At 39.1% G+C, this 15,756-nt stretch overlaps 1 protein-coding gene and 1 long non-coding RNA gene across 2 annotated transcripts in view; one reads left to right on the top strand and one right to left on the bottom strand.

Annotated features, from left to right (window-relative positions):
- The window catches only part of LOC116060888 (muscle M-line assembly protein unc-89-like), a 295,447-nt gene that overhangs the window by 214,156 nt on the left and 65,535 nt on the right, over window positions 1–15,756 (bottom strand). The gene's annotated exons all lie outside the window — the stretch shown is intronic.
- Window positions 1–15,756, top strand: part of LOC118493576 — a 328,097-nt gene that overhangs the window by 262,468 nt on the left and 49,873 nt on the right. The window lies entirely within an intron of this gene.

Here is a 15,756-nt window from a genome sequence, read left to right as displayed (position 1 = left end):
AATTAAGGCAACTAAAGGCAAAACATTTCCTAGAAGCCCCAATATGAAAACGAAAAAATGAGCTTTTTGCCTGATCACTGATAGAGGTAGGGTTTGAGCCGGAACCGGCACAACAGAGCCATGGCAGGAATGCGTTTCTATCTTGGAAATTCAAACAGCATTTCACATTAAAGAAAGAACAAGAAGAACGAAATATAACTGTGCAGTGTAACCTCTGCTTGCCAGCAACCAACTTCCTTTCAGCGTCCAAATTACTCCACCTCCAACCTGAAGAAGCCTCAAGTAAGTTATTTTTTTTAATTAGCCAAGGGTAGTCGTCTGCTGTAGTTTTACTGGTCACCTTGCTATTTTATAGTTGACGTGCGACTTTACATTCTCCTGTGTGCTGATTTCTAGCTCCAGAGCCGTTGAATGACTAGCTAACGTTAGCTAAAATTAGCTCGTGGTAGCAAGACTGCGGTTAGATTTTTGTAGTATGCAGTTCAGGACTACAAATACAGAAATCTATCTGCTTGTTCAGGTACACATTCAGCCAGTTGGAACAGAACACACCAGAATAGGCCTGTTTAGTAAGCTGTATGTGATGGCTGCATTCCTACACTTATAAAACGCAATTCAATGTGGAAGTAATCCAAGTATTCAGAATACGTTACTCGGATTGAGTAACGTATACATGTGTGCTGTGTGTCTGATATTTTGCTGCTGTAGCACTGAAATTTCCTAATTTGGGATCAGTGAAAGTCTATCTATATATATATAGTCTAGGGCCCTATCTTGCACCCAGCGCAATTGACTTTGTACACCGACGCATGTATCATTCCTATTTTGCACAGCGGACTTTTCCCACCACAGACTCACGTCGGTAAATTAGGGAATGAACTTGCGCTCCCGGGGGCGGTTCAGCGAAAAGAGGAGGCATGTTCAGGAGCAAATGTTCCCTAGTGCTATTTTGCAGTTTCAGACATTTTGTCAAAAACAAAAATCAATAGCAAACTGTAACTGAACAAAAAAATACAAACGGAAAATGAAAATCTTTAAAAAGATTTAAACAGAACGTTTGTCTTCTCGGCTGTGAACCGCTCCTGGCGTGCGCCATTGCAAATCCGCCGTCATAATAGCAATCAGCCATGGGACGAGCGCGCCTGCTGTTAAAGTGAATGTGAGATGACGCTCTGATTGGTTTATTGCACATTACAAACCTTCAATAAAGGATTATAGTTTATGAGCTTTGTTTTATAATAGATATAAAGAAAGACAAATCAGACTTCACTTTGACCTTCCTGATTGGGTTCATTAAGCTCAATGATTTGGCCTTTGTTATCCATGGCTAATGTCAGTGTGAAGTTGACCCAGGTAAACATCCCTCTGTGTGGTTTTACCTGGCCGGTTGCCTGGAACACAGGTGTGTTGGTCCGGTTGAGCAGCATCAGACCTGCATAAACAGGACTTGGACACCGTCCAGGTGAGTTGTGTTTCACACAAAAAAAAACTAGCACAATTTATAGGTATCAAATAAGTAGCCTAACTTTGTTTTTTACTACAATTAATTTATAGTAAAAGTAATTTTTGTTAAGTAAGGCTGTTTTTCTTTAAAGCAGCAGTGCTTTTACTTGAGTAAAATGTTCTAGTTCTCTAAAGGTAGAGGTGCACTTTACCATTAGGCAGAGGTGTATAAAGTACTAGAGACCCAGACTTGAGTAAAAGTACAAGTGCTCTATCAAAAAAGTGACTTTAGTAGAAGTTAAAGTGCCCTTTAAGCACAACACTTAAGTAGAAGTACTAAAGTATTTAAATGTTTTTATACTTAAGTATTGCAAGTAGTTAAGTACTACTCAAGTACTGAAAGTAAAAGTACAAGTATTGTGTTTTTTAGTTATTCAAGAAAGCAGTCAAAAGTTTGAATATCATATTGTTTATATTATGTCAAATATTTAGCCAAGGCTGTAGCCAAAGGAATTAAGTAACAATAAAGAATAAAATAACAAATATTAAATATATTATATTAAAAATAACAAATATTAACAAATACTGAAATAAAATGTACAATTATCACACTGTGCAAGTAAAATGAGCATCCTCTCTCCAGCACAGTAACGATTAAAGCCCCAAAAACGTATCACACACTAGCTATAGCTAGGAGTTGTTTCTATTTAGGCCAGCTAGAAGAAGGACTATAAGCCAAACCATGGAGCTCTATTTTTTATTTTATTTTATTTTATTTTTCCATCCATCTTGCAGCTTGTATTTTTTTATTAAAGCAATTGTATTTGTTAATATGCTAATATATCATAATTCATTACATTATCATTCCAATATGCATCTTTGCACACTACATTTGCATTACATTTGCACTCTACATCCCACTCCATTGTTGTTTCTTATTTGTATAGTTTCTGATTGTTATATTATTTTGTTAGGCCTTTTATATTTTTTTGTATTTTGTTAATTTTATATTAAAGTTTTAAATCCCATTAAGTTTGCCTGTTGCCTGTTCTTTCATTCCTGCCAATATATAATAATCCATTCCTGCTCATGCACAGACAGTTTAAACTAATAATAAAATTGGTACCACAGTCGTTAGTTATTTAAAGGTTATGGGAATGTAAAAAGTAATGTTAGGGGAACGTTCTCTAAAGGTTACAACGTTAGGGGAATGTTCCCTAAAGGTTGCAACGTTAGGGGAATGTTCCCTAAAGGTTGCAACGTTAGCGGAACGTTCTCTAAAGGTTACAATGGTAGGGGAACGTTAGGGGAACGTTCTCTAAAGGTTACAACGTAGGGGAACGTTAGGGGAATGTTAGGGAAACGTTTTCTAATGGTTACAATGTTAGGGGAACGTTCTCTAAAGGTTACAAAGTTAGGGGAATGTTCCCTAAAGGTTGCAACGTTAGGGGAATGTTCCCTAAAGGTTGCAACGTTAGTGGAACGTTCTCTAAAGGTTACAATGGTAGGGGAACGTTCTCTAAAGGTTACAACGTAGGGGAACATTAGGGGAATGTTAGGGAAACGTTTTCTAATGGTTACAATGTTAGGGGAACGTTCTCTAAAGGTTACAACGGTAGGGGAAAGTTAGGGCAACGTTCCCTAAAGGTTTCAATGTTAGGGGAACGTTCTCTAAAGGTTACAATGGTAGGAGAACATTCTCTAAAAGTTGCAACGTTAGGCAAACATTCTGGGAATGTTCTGAGAACGGTCGATGTAACCAACAACTAACGTTCCCTAAACGCCAGGAAAACTTTCCATGGGAACCAAAAACTAACCTTTAGGGAACAATCCCGCAACCAAAAACCAACGTTCCCAGAAAGTTCTGGGAACCAAAAATTGTTACCTCTAACATGTGTGATGAACAGGAAAGTTAGCAAGCTAGCAAAGTACAGATAAACTAGCAGCTTCACATCACAGGGTCAAATGGTTCAGGACTCACTGCAGACTCAAACAACTCAGGAATAGTTTAATCTGCTGCAACAATGGCTCAATAGAAAGACTACAAAGTTACATCGTCTCTGACTTCTGAACGGCACTTTTCAACAACGCAATCTCGGGGATTTCTTACGCAAATTACGTAATTAGCGTACATAACTAACGTACACACACTAACCTACACAGTCTCTGTAGCGTGAGTTTTCACAACAGTAATGAGTAACGATGAAGCACATAAAAAAATCTATCGGAGAAAAAGTATTAAACTCATCGAAAATATGTACTCAAGTAAACGTGGAAGTAGGAGAAAAAAATAATACTCCAGTAGAGTACAGATACAGCTTTTAAGTACTTAAGTAGAGTAGTGAAGTAGCTCTGTTATACAGCTCTGTTTAATTCTCTTCTGTTTGAGAAGCAGGATGATGTGGAAAAGTCAACAAAACTTTAAAAAAAGGTTTATGGGTTATGCGATTTGGTTAATAAAAGATGTGTGTGTGTCTGTGTGTGTGTGTGTGTGTGTGTGTGTGTGTTTTGACAAGTTAGAGCACTTTTTTGTCCCTATTTTGTGTCTCCATTTTGTCCCCTAAACGTTACAGTAATATAGTGACTGTTGAATTAAAAAAGAACTAGCCTAAATGAAAGAGCCAGCCAACAGAGTGAACTGTGAGCTGACCTGAGCATGTGTAAAGAAAGAGAAGGAGCTGTGCTGCCACCTGCTGGCTGTCTGACTGACTGGGTTTGGATTCTCAGTGTTGCTGAAGACACTGAAGCATTTAATTAGTTATTAAGTCATTTCAACAGTTCTGATGCTAAAGTCTAAAATAGATTGTAGATGTACAGAAACACAGCTAGCTTCTGGTCTGAGACTGAAAGAGTTATTAATACAACATGTAGCCATGCATCTGTGGTGATCAGTAGGATTTGGATTTGTTGCAGCGAAGAGAAGAAAGTTCTCACATCTTTTTCTTTCTTCCTTTTATTTCGAACTAAAACTAAAATAAAATATAAAAAATACAATAAGTGTGTTGCAACATACAAAAGGAAAAATTAAATGTATAAAGCGTTATAAACAAGAAACGGGATGATGCAGAAGCTGATTTTTCCCACCCCTTATTCAGCTCTAAATAGTTATATATATATATATATATATCTTTTCTTATATATCTTTTGATGAGTAAAGACAAGAAGTAATAATTTTCCTTATGCATTTGCATCATTTGTCTTTGAACATTTAGATTCACAGTAATGTGGAAAATGATATTTACAAGCCTAAAACAGAGTCGGTGTTCTGCAGCTGCACAGCATTGTGGGAGTGTGTTGTTTGGATCATTGAGCATTGAGTGTGTGTGTGTGTTTGTAAGGTCAGTGATTCAGAGTGTTTCCTGTGAGGACAGTGGAGATGCAGTACTGACAGAACACCACCAGGTGGCAGACCAGACCAGTCTCAACACAAGGTGGGGGGGTCTGAGGTTGGGGGGGTAGAGGCTGGTTATTAACCAGCATTTCCTCTGTGTAGGGTGGTGTATCAGCCGAGTAGTTTCTAATCTGAGCATCCTGGTTTGGTGCGTTTCACGAAGGCCAAGCCAGGCTGAGGAGGAGAGACTAGGTCTAGTCAGGCTGAGGAGGAGAGACTAGGTCTAGTCAGGCTGAGGAGGAGAGACTAGGTCTAGTCAGGCTGAGGAGGAGCGACTAGGTCTAGTCAGGCTGAGGAGGAGAGACTAGGTCTAGTCAGGCTGAGGAGGAGAGACTAGGTCTAGTCAGGCTGAGGAGGAGAGACTAGGTCTAGTCAGGCTGAGGAGGAGCGACTAGGTCTAGTCAGGCTGAGGAGGAGAGACTAGGTCTAGTCAGGCTGAGGAGGAGAGACTAGGTCTAGTCAGGCTGAGGAGGAGAGACTAGGTCTAGTCAGGCTGAGGAGGAGCGACTAGGTCTAGTCAGGCTGAGGAGGAGAGACTAGGTCTAGTCAGGCTGAGGAGGAGAGACTAGGTCTAGTCAGGCTGAGGAGGAGAGACTAGGTCTAGTCAGGCTGAGGAGGAGCGACTAGGTCTAGTCAGTCTGAGGAGGAGAGACTAGGTCTAGTCAGGCTGAGGAGGAGCGACTAGGTCTAGTCAGGCTGAGGAGGAGCGACTAGGTCTAGTCAGGCTGAGGAGGAGAGACTAGGTCTAGTCAGGCTGAGGAGGAGAGACTAGGTCTAGTCAGGCTGAGGAGGAGCGACTAGGTCTAGTCAGGATGAGGAGGAGAGACTAGGTCTAGTCAGGCTGAAGTAATTCAGATAGATGCACGTCCACGGCTTTCCTCAAAAGACCGTGAGGTTGATCACAGATTTACTGATGCTAAAATGGAGAATACGCATTGTACATACTTTATACAGAGTGAGCAGCAGCTTCTTGTGGAAGTATGATGATGTGAAACACATTATTTGTATAAAAAGAAAAGAAACACAGCCACTGTAATGAAACAGTGAGAGAAAGCGTAGCAGACGATCACGGACCGACTGAATGTGTAAGTAGCCTAAACATATACATTAACTGACCACTGCTCTGAACTGGAGCCGTCATAATCATACCATTCAAGGATTAGGCTACTAATCATTTACACACATTAACAGTTGTACTCTTTGCCTTAAAAGTAAGCAGAAGATAATGTTACTCACGAAATTTACCAGAAGATCAATTTTCTACAACGCTAGAATATGATGCGTACATATCTGTTTCACTCTGTTCCTCCCTCTCTCTCATGGGCTAAAATATAAATTACCTAAGTCATATTAACTTCCACTGCTCGCTTTTAATGCAAAGTGTACAACTGTTAGTTTTTGCAGATGACAGTGACTCATTGAATGGTTTCAGTTAAGAGCAGTAGTTCATAAATGTATATTTTTAGACTATCATTCAGTCTGTCCGCTATTATCTGCCACGCTTTTTTTATTGTTTTATAGAGGACGAGTTTCCTTCTGTACATATTATCTGCCTTGCTCCCTTGTGGACATAGAAAATAAAGACACTGAAGAAATGTGACTCTAAAATCTAGAAACTATAAAGATAATTAAGTGATAAATCCCATGCACACTGTAAACATGAATGTAACAGAGTATATTCATCAGTTATTTCCCCCCCAGCAAAACATAAGGTCAAAAACCATTGAGGTGTCCTCTCCCCTGTTGTAACATGAATGTACAGTAGCCTACATCACTAGATAGTTACTGGTCCAGTGAACTAAGACTATAATTTGGGAGGATTGTACAATTAGGATATGTTCTTCAAATTGTACAATCCTCCCAAATTATAGTCCCAGTTTACTGGACAACACAAATTGTGTGCTAAGATCCCAAAAACCATGCACATGGAAGTGGAAAAACATGATCCTTATTGTTAAAGAATTAAAAAAAGAATTAATCAACTAAAATAATTCGAGGTGCATTGGTCCACTATAGAAATGTACAGTATTGTATGTATTGACCTTAGTAACAGACTTCATTTAAAACACATCTGAAATGTTATCAGCCTTTTCTAATTATCTCAACAACTGTCATAATATATTCATCAAACTTCTAACAACAATATGAACAGCAGTCTACAGTAATATAACAGTAACAATGACTGTCACATGAATAATTATTAAAAACAATTATGGTCACAACTTTAAATAATAACAATACTTAAATGAACAGCAATATGCACCTGTTGTATTTTAATCCAGGCTGATAACAATAGGGTAAAACCACTGCTGGGTGATTAGAAAAGGCTCCAGGATTAATAAATCCTGGCTGTTAGCCTGGTCGGGAGCAGGCTAGCTGTTAGCCTGGTCTGGAGCAGGCTAGCTGTTAGCCTGGCTCTTAGCCTGGTCGGGAGCAGGCTAGCTGCACAGAATAAATCTCCATGGTGATTTATGTGCCTCCACATTTGTGAAACCGAGTCAAGGCTTAAATCATCCAGGATAACTTGATATCTTGGTTTTGTGAAACAGGCCCCTGGTAATTTTATATTATTGTTGTTATCACTGCTGACCTGCTTCTAACATGTTTGATGTCTTGCCCGGTGTCAAATATAGCCCACTCTGCATTTCTTGGTTATGTATGAAAAATTAACTTGTATTTTAACTATTGTACCATCTTTTTAACCTGTGCTGTATTAACGCCGCCCTTATGAGTTATGTAGCCTATTTCATCTTTTTATTACTGCTTTGCATGTTTGAACGATGAAAGAAGATGGCTCGGGTCTGTGTTGCTTGGCTGTGTTTTGATGCTTGCGTGGCTTCATATACTGAATGGGGATACTGTTGATGTGTAACTGTGCTAATGTCTTGCTGCTTCCTGTAGCTCCGCATGGCTTACTGAGAAAGCTTATTTGTTGCTCTAGCTGTATGTATAGTGTCTTGTTGACTTCTGTCTGTATAGTTTAACTATGTCTTGCTGTTTCCTGTTGCTCTGGTCTAAAATCATCTGGCCAAAGAACTACAGTTGAAAATTAGCCGGCTGGCTAACAATGGCACATTTACAGAAATGTTAATTAATGTGTGTTGTCCTTTTATAAAATGAAGAATGGGAATAAGAATCCATCAGCATGTTAGCATTTAGCATGTTAGCTACAACCAGCATGCACCTGTTGGTGAAGTAACATGGCAGCAGGTGTCTTCTTCTTCTTCTTCTTGGTGAATTACCGCCATCTGGTGTGGAGGGTGGATCAGGATATCTAATATTAGGCTGTGTACAATACTCAACAACTAAACTAAAATAATACTTAATTACACCCATTTTTTTGAGTCCTTTTGTAGAATATTTATTAAATCACACTGTGTGAAGTTTTGAATCTCCTTAATGGTGTTTGATTTGCATCACTTGTGCCTAATATAAAAGTGTCTAGTATTAATTAATAAAGAGCAGGAAGCAGCTTTCACTCTGTTCTCCAGAGGAGCATTTCACTGGGAAGTCTCATTAACTCACTCAGCATCTCTATCAGAGCTCAGACACTGACAGGTCTATAGTATGGAGGAGAAGAAGATGAATATTTCGATCCAACGACTTTTTATATCTCTCTTAATTGTGGGTTAAAGTGTCTCTTTGGAACTGACATTTGTCTCAGAGAGGGGAAACATTGGGGAATATTTTACTCAACAACAATCAAAACATGCAAAGTTAAACAGCTGCAAAAAAAAAAAAAATTATATATATATATATAAAATAACAGATAATATGATTTTCTTTGTCTCAGACAGTTTCTCATTTAGTTTGAACTGTTTGTGTTGTCTGCAGGACCAATAAACTCTGAAGTCACTGGTTGTTTTGCTGAGCGCTTCAGCGGTCTCATTTCATTAAATCAAGTTATTAATTCCTGATCTGACTCTGATCACACTGACTGGTTTTAGTCCTTTTCATCAGCCTGATCAAGTTTGTTCATGTTAATGATGAATCCTCCTGGCACGCTTAAGTTAGCCATGGCTCAGTGCTTGGACCAATTATATTCACCTTATAAATACTTCATCTAGGCAAAATTATAAGGAAGCACTCAATTAACCTTCACTGTTATACAGATGATACCCACTTATACCTATTGATCAAGCCAGATGAAACTTATCAGTTAGTTAAATTTCAAGCAGACATTAAGGACATAAAATCCTGGATTAACTGAAATTTCCTGATGTTAAACTCAGACAAAACTGAAGGTATTGTTCTTGGCCCCAAACACCTCCGAAGCTCATTATCTGAAGATAGCTCTGGATGAAAACGCCCTGGCCTCCAGCACCAATGTAAGGAATCTTAGAGTTATCATTGATCAGATTATATATATTATATATTTAAATGTTGACTGGGCCTTTGGTCTAGAGTGTAACTGTAATGGAAAGAAATTTACTGTTTTAAATGTTTATACACCGTATGAATCATATGAGCATGAGGATGAATTTCTGAACAGGTTAGCTTTTAATCATTCATTCATAGAGGATACCAGCTCATCCTGTGTCTATGTTATGGGTGATTTTAATGCTGACATGTCTGATAGCAAATCCTTATTTGCAGCACACCTACAGCAGTTCTGTAATGAGTCTAAATTAATTTTATGGAGTAAAGCTCTGTTGCCTGACACAAGTTTTACCTACGTTAGTGAAGCGTGGCACACAACATCTTGGTTAGACCATATTGTGACCACAGCTGATGCTCATGCCTCACTGGGTAATGTGGAGATTTGTTATGAACTTGCCATCTCTGATCATATACCTATTGCTGCACTGATAGATGTTGAGAATGTTCCCCTGCTGTCCAGAAATAATAATAATGCTGCTTCCTCCAGTAAACTGGACTGGTCAAAACTGAGCAAAGAGATGGTGGCTGGATACTCACTGCGAACGGAGAGTCTCTTAAATAATATTGCTCTGCCTCATGAGGCCCTAATGTGTTCAGATATGAATTGCAAGGATGTGCAACATGTTGAAAAACTCTGTGCTATGTATGATGTTATTGTGAAATGTCTTAATACTTCCAGTGAACCCTTTGGTAAAAGTAAATGTAAGGTAGTTAACAACAGACCTGGGTGGAATGAGTTTGTGGCTGAAAAGTATGCTGAGGCAAGAGAGGCCGTTAGACTCTGGTCAGAGGCAGGTAGGTCTAGACATGGGGTATTGCTGGATAGGAAAAAAATGACAAATGCTAGAGTTAAGTATGCACTTCGTTTTATTAAGAAAAATGAGAACACGATGAGAGCTGACTCGCTAGCCAGAAAGCTACAGAATAACAAACTTACTGATTTCTGGCAAGAGGTCAAAATTCTGAATAACAATAAAACAACGTTACCGGCTGATATTGAAGGGGTTGGTAGCCCAGAAAAAATAGCTGAGCTCTGGTGTCAGCACTACAGAGACCCCCTTCGAGCTCCCCCCCCTCCCAAATTATAACCACATAAGTGAAAGACAAAATTATATTTCTCAATTGCACAAATCCTTCATTAGAACATTTGAAAAACACACTTAAGATAATCCAGTTATTTAACTGTAACAATTACAACAGGAAACACACTTTTTAAGTTGCACAATCTCTACCTCCAACATTGCCAAAAGAAAATGAACACAATTCTGCACAAAATTTGACCGTATAGGTTATCAGTTTTTGTCTGCCTAAGCTACAATTCTCGTTAAAGTTTGCATGATATGCAACGTTTATCTAGGCTACTAATGCAATCATACAGTAAAGCATGCCTATGTCTTTTATTGTTGTAGTGTTTTGTCCACCACTCAGTTTTATCAAGGGCCAAAGTGTTTTAAGGGGAGTTGTGCTTGCTGTTGTGCTTAGTGCAGGTTCTACCCTCACTCCCTCATCTCTGTCTCTGTCCCCCTGAGTCTCCTCCTCACTGTGCATGCCGCTGATACCGACACCACCACTATCCTCAGCCACGGGAGCTGATGAAGGTCCTGCTTCTGCCGAAAACATGTCTTTTCGCTTTTTTCTTTTAATTGAGCCACTTGGGTAACTTTGTTTCATTTTCGCGTTTAGACCATTGCCATAAAAGAAAGGTTTAGACTCGTCTTGCTCCGTCTCTGTGTACTCCCAGTTCTCCTGTCACCGTGTGTTTATCTTTCGCGTCCGCACTGTAATGGACTAGTCCATTTCATTGTGAAAGTATGGGGTGCAAGCAGGGCGCCTGCAGCTGCAGGGGGCGCCGATTTGTCAATTCCCCACACAGTGAAATGGTAGATAATAGAAAACTGCTTCGCGGAGCAGAGGATTCTTTTCTCGTGCCGCCCCCATGTGACTTGAAAAACTGCCACTGTTTGGCACAATGTTTAGTAATGACAGTAGTAGTGGTCATTGTGAGTGAAAATGTGATGTGAGATGCACATTGTGTTATGTATCTGGAATTGTTCATTAGCTGTGTAACGTTATGTGTGATATCTGTAAAGCTGAACCAACTCACAGTAGTTAAACAGATTTTATTCCGATCCAAAGACTCTTTCTGTATGATAAAGGACACTAACAGATTATACCCTGGACACTATCCATTATATCCAAATGTTAATGAGTTATCGTGCTACATAATCGTGATTTCAATATTGACCAAAATAATCATAATTATTATTTTTTCCATAATCGAACAGCCCTAGCAGGGAGGTTGGTCGGGCTGGAGGAGAACACAGGACTTTCACTCAGGAGACCAGGGATCGCGTCCTGCATCTGACCACGTGTGATGTTTGCTTGTCCCGCGCGTGACTTTTCCTAAACTCAAACGTCGCTTTCTTCTTTTGCTAAAGCCAACCCCGTTTTTCATTTCCTAATCCCAACCCCGTTCTTTTCCTGAACTCAACCTTAGCTTTCTTCTCGTGATAACACGCTAAGTGGCGTGTATGTGTATGCCTGCTCTATACAGTGTAGACATACACGCGGATAGCTCCAAAAGCGTACAGATAACACGCCACTTGGCTTAAGAAAGTTGGCGTGTATATTTGCACGAAGTCATGATGCCATGTTGGGTTTTTAAGGTGCCAGCTGATGCAGCCTGATTTGAAGCACCTGGGCCCATTGCTCCACAGGAAATGAAAGGACCAGCTTCCTAATAACGGGATTTAGTGGCATTCTGTGTCTCTTCCCAGTTTTTGTCATGACCTAGAGCCAGGTTTATGACACTAGTCCATGCATTTGTTACTTTGAAGCTGGACTATTGTAATTCCTTATTAACTGGTTGCTCTAACAAGTCCCTTAAGACTCTCCAGTTGATCCAGAATGACCGATAGGAACTAAGAAATTAGATCATATTTCCCCTGTGTTAGCTTCTCTGCCTTGGCTTCCTATAAAATCCAGAATTTGATTTAAAATCCTTCTCCTGATCTACAAAGCTCTTAATGGTCAGGCACCATCATATCTTAAAGAGCGTGGGACTTCCTATGACACACTGAGCTCAATGAAGCCAATCAATGTAGATGTTACCTTTTCACCCCTAAGACACGCATAGATATATAATAAAGTCTACCATTTTAATAAATAAAGATGATCTGATGATGCATACATTGAGCCGATCATGAGCTGAGGCTTTGAGAAGAAAGAAAGCATGATGTAATGCAGTCAGACAGCCAGCAGGAGGCAGCTTTCACTCTGTTCTCCAGAGGAGCATTTCACTGGGAAGGCTTTCATTTACGGGAAGTCTGCAGAATAATCAGCTCCACCACTGGAGGGACAAAAGGTCCCGTTGACAGACGTAGAACTTAATTTATCATTAATATCTCAAAAAAATTGTTACTTTATGAGCTGAGTGTATCTGTTTCCTGTCAGATCAGCAGTTTGTCTGCAAGTAAACATGTTTCTTTGTTTCTTGGATCACTTCCAACAAGTTATTCTGTCTGAATGCAAACATGTCACGTCACATTTAGGATCTTCTGCCAAAGACACAACAAGGATGCTGAGTTCCAAAAACAACAAGACCTAGATGCATAATAAACTATCTAGTGTTAGGCTATAGAAATAAAGATGATCTGAGAGCTGATTCAATCTGTGTGTAGTCCAGATGATCCACACAGAGAGAGAAGAGGAGACTGAAGTCAAAGGTCACCACTCATGCTTCACATTTGAAGATTACAAAGTACTAAGTCGTAAATGAATTCTTGAATGAATTCTATAAATTATTTTTAATAAGAGTTCAGAATCTGACAAATATTAAATATATTGTAGGTTCAATACCATTTCACCAGTAATATTATATGTATGATTAAATATGATATTAATACACTATATTGGAACTTACACATTTACTCTAGCAGCAATTTTCTCCCACACAAATTCTTTCTCTTTTGCAGCAGCCACTGTGTTGCCTTTTTTTTTTTTCTTTTTTTAGATAATTTTTTGGGCTGTATCGCCTTTTAATTTGATGTATCGCCTTTTAATCCATGTGGTGGTGATGGCGCAGTGAATATGACACATGCCTTTGGTGTGGGAGATCTGGGTTCAGTTCCCACTGCGATACATCAACCAATGTGTCCCTGAGCAAGGTACTTAAACCCTAGTTGCTCCAGAGGTGTATGACCTCTGACATATATAGCAATTGTAAGTCACTTTGGATAAAAGCGTCAGCTAAATGACATGTAATGTAATAATGTAATAATTTGACAGGACAGTTGGTGAGAAAGGGGAGAGAGAGGGGGAAGACATGCAGGAAATCCTCACAGGTCAGTTTCGAACCCTGGACCGCTGCATCGAGGCATAAACCTCTATGTATATGTGTGCCTTCTCTAACCCGGCATAAACTCTCCCACAGTATTTATAGTAATGTGTGTGACTGTTGCAGAAGTGTAATCCAGTGGTTAATGAGCAGACTGCCAGTGGGAAATCTGAGCATGTTTAGAACATGAGGCCAAGATTGAACCTGTAAATCTGTCTTATTGCTCCACATGTAATACAGTTTTCATTTTTAAAGTCCCCCACCAGACACGTTATAGAGATACTTTGCTATGATTAATATTGTTTTCTCACATAAAAAGTTTTAAAAGAACAACTGAAAAGTGGCTGGAATCACATCTACTTTTCTCCATCACTGAGACATTCTGGATCTGGCCTTAACACCGACCGGTGGTCTAGGGCAGACTAGACTAAATGTAGGATTTCTTTAGCCTTAATTCAATTCAATTCAATTCAATAAGTGACAGGTGATACAACTGTGCACGCCTCATAGGTAACAGGATGTACAGTACCTGATGTATACAAGTACAACAGTGGAAACAGAAGGAAATGGTGTGGCGTTGGTATAAATGTGGCTCAGCAGACCTGGGGTCAGCCAACAGAAGAAAATGTGAACTGCTAATATAAATAAAAACAATGAATATCAGATTCAGAACACTTTATTGATGCTGCTCAGGGAAATTATTCATACAAAAGTAGCAAAACATGATGATTCAAATATAACAAAGTTCAAGTATTTTTTATTTAACTAGTACGCTCATGTTTTGTGTTCCTAACACATTTCCTTTTACAAACATCATGTCATTCTACATTGTAGATAATAAGTACAGTTTACCGTCTTATTTAACACCTCAGTTCCCCTGAGATATTACTAGCTACATCAGATGCTTTAATAAATACAACAGTATTCAGAGTTTAATCAACTCCATAGTGTAAACTACACAATAGCAGCCTTTGTAAGCTTGTACAAGTGACATGTCCCTAAATGCATGAGAAATACATAACAACAATACAAAAATAATACAATAATACAAAATAATCATATGAAATACCTGACCTGACCGATCACAAAAACCAATGACCGGTAGAAGAACTCTTCTGACCTCATAAGATACTAGAAGGCATGGTTGGATTGGCTTAGCTTCCTGAATTGCTGCTTGTAGCTTTCTGCAGAACCATTGTAACCCCAAGGCACTTGATATGCAACTAACTGTACTGTATACTACAGCCTCACTGTGTACTTGTAAACATTGTACTTCATGTACCTACTGTAACAGATAACTTTGCGGATTGAGTCTACTCACAAAATAGCACAAATAAAATATAATTACTATTTCTTAAACAAGCTTACTTTTCCCCACAAAGACCGTCTTTGCATCTTCAGTGTCTCCATGCTGCATTCGTTGCAGCAGGCTTTTGCTAGACATGCAGTGGTTTCTTCCCAACCTCTCGCGCTTTAAAGTTTCCAGCATGGTGTTTATGGCTGCCAGGTGTATTTTTTGCCATTTTCCTCTGCTTTCCTATACCCACACAAGGACTGATTCAGTCATCGGTGGACATAAAGCGGAGGAGACCTGTCCACATTGCTGATCCTCATCTGATCTAGTGAACCCTGGTTATTAAGAATTGCCCCCTGTAATAACTTTGCAAAGTTTTGCATTTATTGGCAGTCAGTTTCCCCACACTCTCCTAACTTACTGTGACGCCCAGCAATGTGTGGTCACATTTTGTGGTTTAATCATGTATATTTTGAATAGTTGGCATATGTGTATTGCTTTATAAGGGCCTTGTTTATTTCATTTGGTGTAAATTCATTTTGCCTCCCAGTGAGACAGCATATTGTGGCTGTAGCCTATCGTCTTTAGTCTGGCAGAAGCCAGAGGAGGAAACGCAATACCTGTAATATAATAATACATACTGAGCCTGTAATATAATAATAATGACATGCTCAGTGACCACCAACTGGGTCAGACAGAGATGCTCTTCCTCCTCCACTGGGAAAAATTGTCTTCACACAAGAGATAAAATAGTTTTTGCCTGCCGTGTCTCCCCTTAAAGAACAGTTTTACATTTGACTTTTATCCGGCCACATTTTTGAATTATCAAATATGGAGTAATTTTGTTTTTATTTGAGAAAAATGTATTTAAAGTAAAAGTACTTTGAGTTAAGTAAAAAAAAATGTCTTTGA

The sequence above is a fragment of the Sander lucioperca genome, chromosome 17 (assembly GCF_008315115.2).
Source record: "Sander lucioperca isolate FBNREF2018 chromosome 17, SLUC_FBN_1.2, whole genome shotgun sequence".
NCBI lineage: Eukaryota > Metazoa > Chordata > Actinopteri > Perciformes > Percidae > Sander > Sander lucioperca.
Note: the sequence above shows the minus strand (reverse complement) of the source record. Positions and strands in the feature narration are given on the sequence as shown.